Below are 13,443 nucleotides of genomic sequence, written 5' to 3'. Positions count from 1 at the left end.
GTTATGTGTTCTGTGGTTGTTTTTGAAGTTCTCTGCTCCTTTCTTCTCTTGCTCTCTTCATTCATGGTTTGCTAGCTTTCTTCAGTGATATGCTTGGATCCTTGCTTTTTATTTTTTGTGTATCTATTACTGGTTTTTGATTTCTGGTTACTATTAGGTTTATATACAACATCTTATGCATGTAGCGATCCATATTAAGTTGACAGTCACTCAGTTTGAACCCAGTCTTTACTCCTCTCCCTCTACCATGTTTAGGCATAGAGTGTCATACATTGTATCTTTTTATTTTGTGAATCCTTTGAGTGATTTTTATAGATATACTTAATTTTGCTGCTTTTGTGCTTCATACTTTTCTTACTCCTACTTATTGTCATTCTTTTCCACTCAAAGAGACCCCCTTAACATTTCTTATAGGGCTGGTTTAGTCATGAATTCCTTTAACTTTTGTTTTCTGGGAAACTCTCCCTATCCTCATATTCTGAATGATAGCCATGCTGAGTAGAGTATCCTTGGCTGCAGTTCTTTTTTTCTTTCAGTATTTTGAATATATCATACCACACTCCTCTGGCCTAGTAAATTTCTACTGAAAAATCAGCTGATATCTTGTAGGGGTTTCTATTGATAGCTATATAGGGTTTCTCTTATCTGTTTTCTATTCTCTTGCTGCTTTTAAAATTCTCTATCACTACCTTTTGTCATTTTAAGTTCTATTTGTCTTTGTGTGAATTTTGTTGGGAGTTCTCTGTGCTTCCTGGATCTGGACTTCTATTTCTATCATCAGATATAGGAAGTTTTTAGCTAATATTTCTTCAAATAGATCTTCTGCCCCTTTTCTCCCTCTTCTTCTAGAATCTCTATAATGTGAATGTTATTACAATTGGTGTCACTGAGTTCCCTTAGACTACTTTTTCTTTTTTTCTGTCTCCTGTTCCACTGATATCTTTCTTTATTCTGTTCTCCAGGTCACTGATGCACTCTTCTGCTTCCTCTAGCTTACTGTTGATTCCATCAAGCATATTTTTAATTTCAGTTATTGAGTTCTTCATCTCTGATTGGTTCATTTTTTTATGTTTTCTATCTCTAAGGGTTCTACTGAAGTCCTCCATTCTTTGTTCAAGTCCAGTGAGTATCTTTATGATTACTTTAAATTCTCTATCAGTTATATTACTTATATCTGTTTCACTTAAGTCTCTTGCTGTGGTTTTGTCATTTTCTTTCATTTAGGACATTGTCCTGTCTCATTTTGTCTCTCTGCATCTGTTTCTATGTGTTAGAAAAGTCAACCATATCTCCTGCTCTTGAAAGTAGTGTCCTTATGAAGAAGAGGTCCTGTTGTGCCTTGCTGTGCAATGTCCCCTGTTCACCAGAACCTGGCATTTCAGGGGTGTCTCCTATGTGGGTTGCATGTACCCTACTACTGTAGTTGAGCCATGTTTGCCTTTAATCTAGTCATCTGCAATAGCTCTCTTTGCCTGTTGTGGACAGGGTTTGGTCCCTGTGTTGTTAATGGGCCAGTCTGGAGCCTCCCTGGGCTTGAGCTGAATCAACGTCAGCAAAGATACAGTTGCAGGAACTTGCAGGGTGCATTCCCTCTGCTGTCCCTTGAGAAGATTTTATTGGTGGGCAGGGCTTGCAGTCACACCAGATGTCTGATGCCAGCCCACTGCTGATGCCACCACGGTTTACTGGTGTGTGTGGTTATCTTCCCCTCTCCCCAGGGCAGGAGTCACTCTGGATTTATGCTGACCCTATCAGAGCTGCTAGCACTTTGGATGAATTCAGGCCAAGGACATATTACATGGAGCATGTCTAGAGGAGAACATGGGGGAGGGTCAAGGGGGTAGCTGTTAAAAAGCTGGGTCAAGAGTATTCATGTTTTGCTGCTTCTAGCAGGTACCAATGTATCTAGGCTGGGTGGCCAGGAGGGGAAATGGCACTCACTAGCTCTTTTGTTTTTGGAGAAGTCCCCCAAAGATTCCTGCCCTTCAGCACATACTCAGATCTGTAAATAAATCTCCTTCCAGTATACCCCCGGACGTTTTTCAAATTGTTGCTTCTATGCTATATCTCTGCAGGCTGTTTGTTGTGCTGTCTCTTTGGGGTGAGGTCTCTTCCCTCCTGGCTCCCAGAGCTAAGCCCACTGATGAAAGTTCCAGGTATTAAGTTCCACTGATTGTTAGGCCAAAGTCAAACAATTTTTTCAAAGCTAAATTTTATGGGGGTTCATCTTCCCCATGTGGGTCTGCAGTGCCTAGGGTACCTGGGTGTGAAGGTCTTGGTCCTCTCCCCTCTCTGTGCATGCAGTGTCCCTCTCACCCACTTAGAGTCCTGTGGGTCCATTTGGCACACAACTTCATCTCTGCCCTTCCTACCCTCTTCAATGAGGCTTCTTCTCTACATTTAGCTGTGAAGAATCTGCTCTTCCAATCTTCAAGTCATTTTCTGGGTCATCTGCACAGATGTGGATATTATCTAGTTGTGGGATGAGGTCAGTTTAAGATCCTCCTACTCTGCCATCTTCCCTCCAAATCCTTTATTTTTTTAATTTAAAAAATATATATCTACACTCTAACAGTGACCCAAAATAAAAATCTGAGAGCTGAAGAAGGTTTCCAGCTTTTAAACAGGTTTCATTTTTAAAGTGGGTTAAGCTCAGAATATAATCACAAAGACTTTCTTTCGAGTTATTTCAGGATTCACATAAGACTGCTTTGTGGAAATATGCATTCAAAATATTTATGTTGATAGGTACATGTGCCATTCAATTTTTCCAAAACAATTGAAATCTAAAATTTCACCAAAACTAGGGCATATCTTCAATGTTTTCTTCCATAGCATTTTGAACACAGAAAGCACTCAGTAAATACAGACCACATACACTATATTGGTAAATTAAGTCCCAAGTCATCACTTTCCTCTAGTTCATTTGAAAAATGAACATATAGTATTCCATGAGCCCTTTAAGCAATCTCTGTTTGTGAAACTCAGAGAAATAACACCTGACTGTGTATTCTGAGAAGAACTGGCACATTAGCTAAGAATGGTGCTGCATAAACATTTTCCCATGGTGTTTTTGGTAGCACATGAGCTTACTCATCTGCCTCTAGTGCATTCCTGAAAAATAAAATTTAAAAGTCACCAACTTAAAGTGTCGTATTGTCTTATAGTTTGATCATTAAAATGCTAAGAATGAAGAAATCTTAGTTTTCTGTGCTTTTTACTATGTAAATTGAAGCTAACAACAATCATTTATAGGCAGCTGTTGCCTTTAATATTTCTACTTATCCATGCTGAGATTTTTAAAACCTATCCACTTTTCAGAACTGCTTTCTCATTAAATGTCAACCTTACTGACTAGTAAGTAATAATAACTCTTCTCCCCTACCTGGGAATTGTGGAGGAGGAGAGGAAACCTCAACAGATTTCAAATGAACTATTAAAATAGCTTCTTGTTGTGAAGTACCCCCCTTTTTTTAGAGGCACATGAAAAAGTTAGAATAAATGCATTTTCTGTTATCTATTGCTTGGCAGACATGTCATTTCAATATTATTTCTCATCTTGCTTCACAACCTACACAACATCCACTACTTAGTGAAAGCTCTGTGGTTAGATCATCTTTATAGGAGATAGAAAACGTCATGATCCTTTGATAGATTAAAAATAAGATACAATTCAAAAAATGGCATAAAAGCAAGGGAAGATGGTAGTAATAATATTGTTATACTATTTGAATTAAAGGATAATGATGTTTATAATCTTAGATAATCCATATGCATTCTTTTTATTTCTTCTTGTCTTGTTGAGGCAACAGTAACTATTTCAACACTATGTGACTTTATGCTACTTTTTCCCTGTATTTTCACTATATGAACAAAAAGAGGACTGGAGAGCTGGTTTGATAGCCAAAACGTCCTTGTCCCCAACATAACATCTTTCATCAGTCAGATTCCTCCATCAATCAGTGAACAAAACTGACATTTAAATGTCATAAATTTTTATAAACTTATCATCTATTCTGTTTGGCATGGTAACTGCTCATAGAATTTTATGGAATGACATCTAATAATATAGAACATTAGTAGTTTCCCCTAATACGTATGAGTGTGTGAGATACATATGACACAATTCCTGCTTCCCATGGACTGAGGATGTAGGGGACAGCTGAAATGGAGAGGGAACAATGAGACAAGATGGCAGCCTAAATGAGTAAAATCAACTCTCTCAAAACTTTCACAAAGAAAATGATGCTTAGGCTATGAATTGAAAGATGAGAAAGACTTCATGAAGCAGAAGGGGTCCCGTCAGAGAGAACTGCATGGTGAGAATGCATAGAACATAATGGTACACCATTTTGGGAAAATATTTGGCAGTCTCTTGTATAGTTAAAGCATATACTCTGTCTACAATCCAGCAGCAATTCTCCCCCTAGGGGGAGACACAAGGAATACAAAAAGTTGGGCCCATAAAAAAATTCTTGAATAAGAGTGTTTATGGCCATTCTATTCATAATAGACAAAAACTGGAAATATTCCAATGCCATCATATATGAATAAGACAAACTTACGGAGCAATATTCATATAATGGAAACTACTCCACATAAAGAATAAGCTGCTGATTCACTCAACACATATGAATATCAAAAACATTATGTTGAACTAAAGAGGCCAGACAAAAAAGAGTATATGATTTCACTTATATGAAGTTCAAATACAGGCAAAACTAACCAATAGTGATGTATCAGAACAATAGTTTCTACAAGAGGATAGGGTAATTGACAAAAAGAGGGCACAAAGGGACCTTTCTGCTCTGATAGCAATGTGTTCTATTTTGATTGAGGTGGTGTTACACAGGTACTTATACTTATCAAAACTTACCAATTTATAAACTTAGGTTCACTATATTTTACTGTATATAAATTTTTTCTTGATAGAAATAATGAGCAAAAAATTAATGAGGCAATATTAAAACAAATAAAAGAGGCATAAGGGCTGAAACCACAAAGTACAGACAACAAGTAGTTTAGCAGTGATGGAGCACAGTGCTTCAGCAAAGAAGCAACAGATAAACCTGGAAAGGTGAGGAGTGTGAAACTGGATTGAAACGGTTTCCATGTTTCTGACCAAAGAAAATTGGAAACTAGGTTAAAAGATAAATCCTGGAAGCTAAATATTGACTAACTAGTCAGAGACCTCCAGACATTTTACAGTTGTCTATGTTTCTTTATCTAAGAGGAATGAAATCCTGAGCCTCAAAGCCAGTCCTTTACATTCTAAAGGACTATAAAAACTAAAGAGTAAAGGTTTCTCTCTCCCTCAAGAGATGATGGGGCAGCGTGTATCCTATATAAACTCACAGATTCATAACTTCAGGATTCCTCTCCTGCGGTATACACTCTCCCATTCCCTGCAGTATACACTCTCCCATTCCCCCAAAATACAGGATAACATCTGGCTCTCACTGTATCACTTATGAGTTACTGGGTGTGGAGAATGAGTGAAGTCATTGCTGTAAGGAATAATAATTCTTATCTCTGCCCCCAAAACTTCATGTTTGCATTTAAGATAAGTATACATAAAATTTTAAAAACTTATCAAACAGGAACCAGATCATGAGAGCTTCGTATGACATACAACAAGTATCATCCATATTTATCCTGTTGCCACCAGGAAGGCAGATTTAGAAGTGTTTTAAACACAGAGCAAGATCACAGCTGAGTACAGAAAGATCACCTTGGAAGCACTATGGACAATAAACCCAAGATGATCAAGACTGAAGGCAGTAAAATGATTTAGAGGAAGATGCAATGTTCCTGGTCAGACATTGAGATAAACATTAGTAATAGGGAATTAGCAGAGGGAATAGACATGAGGAATATCATGTAGGTAGGAATGAAAGGATTTATATTCCTATATTTCCACACAGTTTCTGGTGGATCTTTGCAAAAACACCAGAGATATCAACTTCTTGCATTTCCCTGAACTACATTATTCCTCTGTACTTGCTAGTTTGTCATGCCCTTCCACTTATCCACCTTGTATTCATCTTCTACTTGTATTCATCTTCTACTGAGAAGATTCCTGAAACCCTTTTTTTTATTTTTAATTTATTTTTTATTGGTGTTCAATTTACCAACATACAGAATAACCCCCAGTGCCCATCACCCATTCACTCCCACCCCCCGCCCTCCTCCCCTTCCACCAGCCCTAGTTCGTTTCCCAGAGTTAGGAGTCTTTATATTCTGTCTCCCTTTCTGATATTTCCCACACATTTCTTCTCCCTTCCCTTATATTCCCTTTCACTATTATTTATATTCCCCAAATGAATGAGAACATATAAAGTTTGTCCTTCTCCGATTGACTTACTTCACTCAGCATAATACCCTCCAGTTCCATCCACGTCCTGAAACGCTTAATCCAAAAAGTAAACTAGGATCCTGATGTTGACACTCACATGGCTAAGATATTACATTACTTAGCAATGCCCCCACTTTATCTTTAGATTGTGACTGTATTTTTATACCTAGCTTCCTCCCTAGGCTATAATTTCATGAATAGATCACATCTTCCTCAACATTTTAACTCCAACACAGAGCAGGTGCTGGCACAAAGTAAAAACTCAATAAATATTTGTTACTAAATTAATAAGCATTGCTCTAAGTCACACTTATAGATCAAGAACCAGAACATGTTCCATTTCCCAGAATTCCTACAGGACTGCAAGGATATTCTGTCCTCAATAAATTCAAACAAATCATTTGAACTTCTCTACTCCTCATTTTTAGTGTAATAAAATATAAACCTTACAAAACTTTAACAAAAATGAAATAAGGAATGAACCTTAAACATGAGCTTTTCAAGACATGTGGCTGTGCACCCTTGGAAGGACCTAATTTTGGTGCCTGGAAACTAAATATCCCTAATAGAGGAGAGAGTTGGGAAGATGGCACAGTAGGAGCTCACCCACAATTGCAGCTAGATGTCACTAATATCTGTGTAAATAAACCAGAGAGCAACCCAAAGACTGGAAGAAAAAATTCCATAATTAAATATATAGAAGAAGCCACATCTGAGAGGGTAGGAAGGACAGAATCATGAGCCTCTTGGCTATAGGTGTGAAGAGGGAAGAAAAATGGTCCCTTGTACTAGGGAAGGGATGGAGAAGATGAATCCCCATAACATTTGGCCTTGAAAACCAGAGGAATTGAATTGCATTAGTTTGTATAACCAACAGGACTTGGAACCTGGAGCTTTAAAAGTCAGCTGACTCAGCTCTCGGGCTAGCCAGAGGGCAAATGATACCTGGGTTGCCACCGTTAAGAGACAACAGCTTATGGAGAAGCAACACAGATTGCAAGTCTGCACAACTCCTGAGTTAGAGCAGGGAGGTCTACTTAAACTGATTTCAGAGCATGTTTAAGAACCTCTCTGAGAACAAAGGAGCTGGCAGGTGCCATTTTCCTCCTCTGCCCTCCACATAAACACAGGGCCACCTGCAGGACGTGGCACTGCACAGACACTTGCTACCTAATATCCTGACAGTACACCCTGCCCACAAGTTCTCCTAAGGACTTGTCCACTCCAAGCCTGCTCCCCATCACCCTGGGCTCAGTACAAATTTTGTCAATGCCACCACCTTGTCCCTGAGTTCCCTTTGAGGGCATGCCCCCTCACAGGCAACCTGCCTAAGTCCCACCAATACCACAATGAGCAAGCACAGCCTACAATGGCAGAGAGTCAGTGCAGATGACTCAACTGGAAGGAAAAGTGAATCAGACACAACATCAGGGTACAAGGAACACACATCCGACACTCCCCTGAAATGCCAGGCTCTGGTAAACAGGGGACACTGCACTGCAGAGCATTACACTATCTCTTCTTCATAAAGCCACTACTTTCAAAAGAAGGTATAGCTGACCTTTCTGAAAAACAGAAACAGATATAGAGGCAGGCAAAGTGAGGGGGCAGAAGAATATATCCCAAATGAAAAAACAGAACAAAAATTAGAGCTGGAGATCTAAACAAAACAGAAATACATAATATGCCTGATAGAAAATTTAATGATCATAAAGATACTGGACTTGAGGGGAGCCTGGGTAGATCAGTTGGTTAATCATCTGACTCTTGATTTTGGCTCAGATCATGATCTCAGGATCATGAGATTGAGTCCCACACTGAGCTCCATGCTGGGCATGGAGCCTGCTTTAGGATTCTCCCTTTCCCTCTGCTATTCCCCCCTTCTCTTTCTCTCTCTCTCTCTCTCTCTCTCTCTCTCTCTCTCTCTCTCCTCTCCTCTAAAAAAATTTAAAAATAACAATAAAGATTCTCACTGGATTTGAGAAAAACAGTAGAAGGATATCAATGAAACCCTTAACAAAGAGATAAAAAATGACATATCAGAGTTGAAGAACTCAATAAACGAAATTAAAAATACAATAAATGAAATAAATACCAGGCTACAGGAAGCAGGGGAAAGCTACCATTGACCTGGAAGATAGAGTAATGGAAAGCAATCAAGCTGAACAAATGAGACACAAACAAATATTGCATAATGAGAACAGACTTAGAGAATTCAGTAACACTATTAAGCATAATAACATTAACATTATAGGGATCTCAAAAAAGGGGAGACGGAAAATGTATTTGAAGAAATAATAGCTGAAAACTTCCCAAATATGGGATGGGAAACAAGAAATCCAGATTCAGGAGGCACAGAGATCCCAAAAAAATTTCCATTCAAGGAGGTCTACACCAAGACACATAAAAATTACAATGGCCAAAAAACTGATAAAGAATCTTAAAGTGGGCAGCCCGGGTGGCTCAGAGGTTTAGCGCAGCCTTCAGCCCAGGGCCTGATCCTGGAGACCTGGGATCGAGTCCCACGTTGGGTTCCCTGCATGGAGCCTACTTCTCCCTCTGCTGTGTCTCTGCCTCTGTGTGTGTGTGTGTGTGTGTGTGTGTGTGTGTCGCATGAATAAATAAAATCTTTAAAAAAAAAAAGAATCTTCAAGTTTGCAAGAGAAAAGACAGCTACATATGAAAGAAATCTCATAACACTATCAGCTGATATTCCAGCAGAAACCTTTGGGGACAGAAGAGAGTGCAAGATATACTCACAGCACTGAAAAGGAAAAATCTGCAGCCAAGAAAACTCTGTCTAGCAAGGCTACCATTCAGAATAGAAAGAGAAATAAGGAGTTTTCCAGACAAACAAAAGGTAAAAATTTTAATAACCACTAAACCAGCCCTACAAGAAATGTTAAGAGGGACTCTGTGAGTGGAAAATAAAAACCGTAAGAATAAGGAAAATAGGAAATACAAAAGAAAAAAATCATAAATCTATAAAAATCAATAAAGAGAAAGAAAATAAAAGGATATGAAATCCAATACCAAATATCTGAAATGTGGAGGGGAGAAGAGTAAAATTAAGAAACCATCAACATATTATAGATGCAGAAGGTGCTATATGTAAAGCAAATGATAATCACAAGTTCAAGAACAGTGACAGATATGCAAAAAATAAAGAGTAAGGAATTTAAGTGTTTAACTAAAGAAAGCCAACTAAGCAGGAGAGAAGGAAACAACAGAAGAAAGGAACAGAGAGGAAATACAAAAACAACCACAACACATGTAACAAAATGACAAAGAATAGGTACATAATCAATAATTTCTTTTAATGTAAATGGACTAAGTGCTATAATCAAAAACACAGGGTGACAGAATGGATAAAAACAGAAGACTTACCTATATGCTGCTTAAAAGAGGCTCATTTTAGACCTAAAGACACATGCAGATTGAAAGTGAGAGGATGAAGAAATACCTATCATGCAAATGGAAGTAGATAGAAAGCTGAGGTAGCAATATTTATATCAAACAAAATAGACTTTAAAACAAAAGCTGTAATAAGGGACAAAGAAAGGATACTATACATTCATAAAGGGTACAATCCAATAAGAAGATACAACAATTCTAAATATTTATGCACTCAACATGGGAGCACCCCAAAACATAAAGCATTTAATAAGAAACATAAAGGAACTAATCAATATTACACAAATAGCAGGGATGTAACACCCCAGTTACATCAATGAACAAATCATCTAAACAGAAAATCAACAAGGAAACAAGATCTTTGAATGACACACTGGAACAGATGGACTGAACAAATATATTCAGAACATTCCACCCTAAACAGCAGAATACACATTCTTTTCAAGTGCACATGGAACATTCTCCAGAATAGATCACATATTGGGCCACAAAACAAGTCTCAACAAATTCAAAAAGACTGAAGTCATGCCATGAATCTTTTTCAACCATAATGCTATGAAACTAGAAATAAACCACAAGAAAAAACCTGAAAAGAACACAAAAAGACAGGTTAAATAATATGCTACTAAAAAATAGTGGGATAATCATGAAATCAAAGAGGAAATCAAAAAATACATGGAGACAAGTGAAAATGAAAACACAGTGGTCCAAAATCTTTGGGACACAGCAAAAGTGGTTGGTTCTAAGAAGAAAGTATACTGCAATGCAGACATACCTAGAGAACCAAGAAAAATACCAAATAAACAACCTAACCACATCTAAAAGAACTAGATAAAGAAAAACAAACAAAATCCAAGCCCTGTAGAAGGAAGAAATAATAAAGTTTAGAGTAAAAATAACTGACATAGAAACTAAAAAACAATGGAACAGATCAGTGAAACCAAGAGCTGGTTGTTCTAAAAGATCAAAATAACTATAGCCAGTTTCATTTAAAAACAAAAAAAAGACTCAAATAAATAAAATCAGAAATGAAAGGGAAGAGATAATACCCAACACCACAGATACACAAAATATTGTAAGAGCATATTATGAAAAATTATATGCAAACAACCTGGACAACCATGAAGAAATAGATAAATAGAAATATATAACCTCCCGAACCTGAATCAGGAAAAAATAGAAAATTGGAACAGACCAATTACCAACAATGAAATTGAATCAGTAATCAAAAAATTTGAGCAAACAAAAGTCAAGGCCCATATGAGTTCACAGGTGAATTCTACCAAACATTTAAAGAAAAGTTAATATCTATTTTTCTCAAACTATTCCAAAAAATAGAGGAAAAAACACTTCCTAATTCATTCTATGAAACTAGCATTATTCTGATAGCAGAATCAGATAAAGACTCCACTAAAAAAGAGAACTACAGGACACTATCTGTGACGTACATAGATGCAAAAATCCTCAACAAATTATTAGCAAATGGAATCCAACAATACATTTCTTTAAAAATTCACCAGAGTCAAATGGGATTTTATCTATAGGATGCAAAGATGCTTCAGTATTCACAAATGAATGTGACACATCATGTCAACAAAAGAAGAGACAGACACCATATGATCATTTCAATAGATGCAAAAAGAGCATTTGATAAAGTACAACAACCATTCATGATAAAAACCCTCAACAAAGTAGGTTTAGAGGGAATATGCCTCACCATAATTAAGGCCACCGGTGTGATAAACCACACCTAACATCATCTTTAATGGCAAAAAACTGAGAGCTTTTCTCCTAAGGTCAGGAACAAGACAAGGATGTACACTCTCACTACTGTTATTTAACATAGTATTGGAAGTCCTAGCCACAATAATCAGACAACAAAAAGAAATAAAAGGCAACCAAATCAGTAAGGAAGAAGTAAAACCTTCACTATTTGAAGATGAAATGATTCTTATATAAAAAATCTGAAAGACTCCACCAAAAAACTTCTAGAAATGATAAATGAATGCAGAAAAGTTGCAACATACAAAAACAATGTTAGAATTATGTTGCATTTCCATACACCAACGATGAAGTAGCAGAAAGAGAAATTAAGAAAACAATCCCATTTGCAAGTGCAGAAAGAATAATAAGATACCTAGGAACAAACCTAACCAAAAAGGTTAAAGACCTATACTCCGAAAACTGTAAAATACTGATGAAAGAAATAGAAGACCACAAAAAGAAATAGAAAGACATTCCATCCTCATAGTTTATTAGAACATATATTGTTAAAATGTCTATACTACCCAAAGCAATCTACACATTTAATGCAATCTCTATCAAAATACCAACAAATTTTTCACAGAGCTAGAACAAACAATCCTAAAATTTGTATGAAACCCCAAAAGACCTCAAATAGCCAAAGCAATTTTGAAAAAGAAAAGCAAGCTGGAGGTATCACAATTCCATATTTCAAGTTATATTACAAAGATGTAGTCATCAAAACAATATAGTACTGGCACAAAAGCAGACACATAGATCAATGAAACAAAATAGAAAATCCAGAAATAAACCCACAACTACATGGTCAATTAATCTCTGAATATCCAGTGGGAAAAAAAAAAAGCTCTTCAACAAATGATGCTGGGAAAACTGGACAGCAACATGCAAAAGAATGAAACTTTCATGAGCCATTTTCTTACACCATACTCAAAAATAAATTCACAATGGATTAAAACCCAAATGTGAAACCTGAAACTAAAAATCCTAGAGGAGAACAAAGGCAGTAACTTCTTTGACATCAGCAGTAACAACATTTTTCTAGATATGTCTCTTGAGGCAAGGGAAACAAAAGCAAAAATAAACTAATGGGATTCCATCAAAATAAAAAGCTTCTACACTGTGAAGGAAACAATCAATAAAACTAAAAGACAATCTACTGAATGGGAGAAGATATTTGCAAATGATATATCTGATAGAGGGTTAATATATCCAAATTATAGAGAGAACTTACACAACTTAATGCCCACAAAAATCAAATTATCCAATTTAAAAAATGGACAGAAGACATGAGCAAACATTTCTCCAAAGAACACATCCAATCTACAGACACATGAAAAGATATTAATCATCACTTACCATGAGGAAATTCAAATCAAAACTACACTGAGGTATCACCTCACACCTGTCAGAATGGGTAAAATCAAAAACAAGAAACAACAGGTGATAGGGCACCTGGGTGGATCAGTCAGTTAAGCATCTGACTCTTCATTTGGGCTCAGGTCATGATCTCAGGGTCATGAGATTGAGCCCTGCATTGGGGTCTACACTGGGCATGGAGCCTGCTTAAGATTCTCCCTTTCCCTCTGCTCCTCAGCTCTCATTCTCTCACTAGAAACAAATGACAGGTATTGGAGAGGATGTGGAGAAACAGGAATTCTTGTGCACTACTGGTGAAAGTGCAAACTGGTATAACTACTGTGGAGAACAGTATGAAGATTCCTCAAAAAGTTAAAAATGGAACCACTCTATGATCTAGTAATTGCACTACTGGTGTACTTAGCGAAAGAATATGAAAACACTAATCAAAGGGATACATGCACCCCATGTTTATTGCAGTAGTATTTACAATAGCAAAAATATGGAAGAAGCCCAAATGTTCATTGACTGATGAATGGATAAAGAAGATGTGA

This window comes from Canis lupus, chromosome 8 (assembly GCF_003254725.2).
Source record: "Canis lupus dingo isolate Sandy chromosome 8, ASM325472v2, whole genome shotgun sequence".
Taxonomy (NCBI): domain Eukaryota; kingdom Metazoa; phylum Chordata; class Mammalia; order Carnivora; family Canidae; genus Canis; species Canis lupus.
This window is presented reverse-complemented; position numbering follows the sequence as displayed.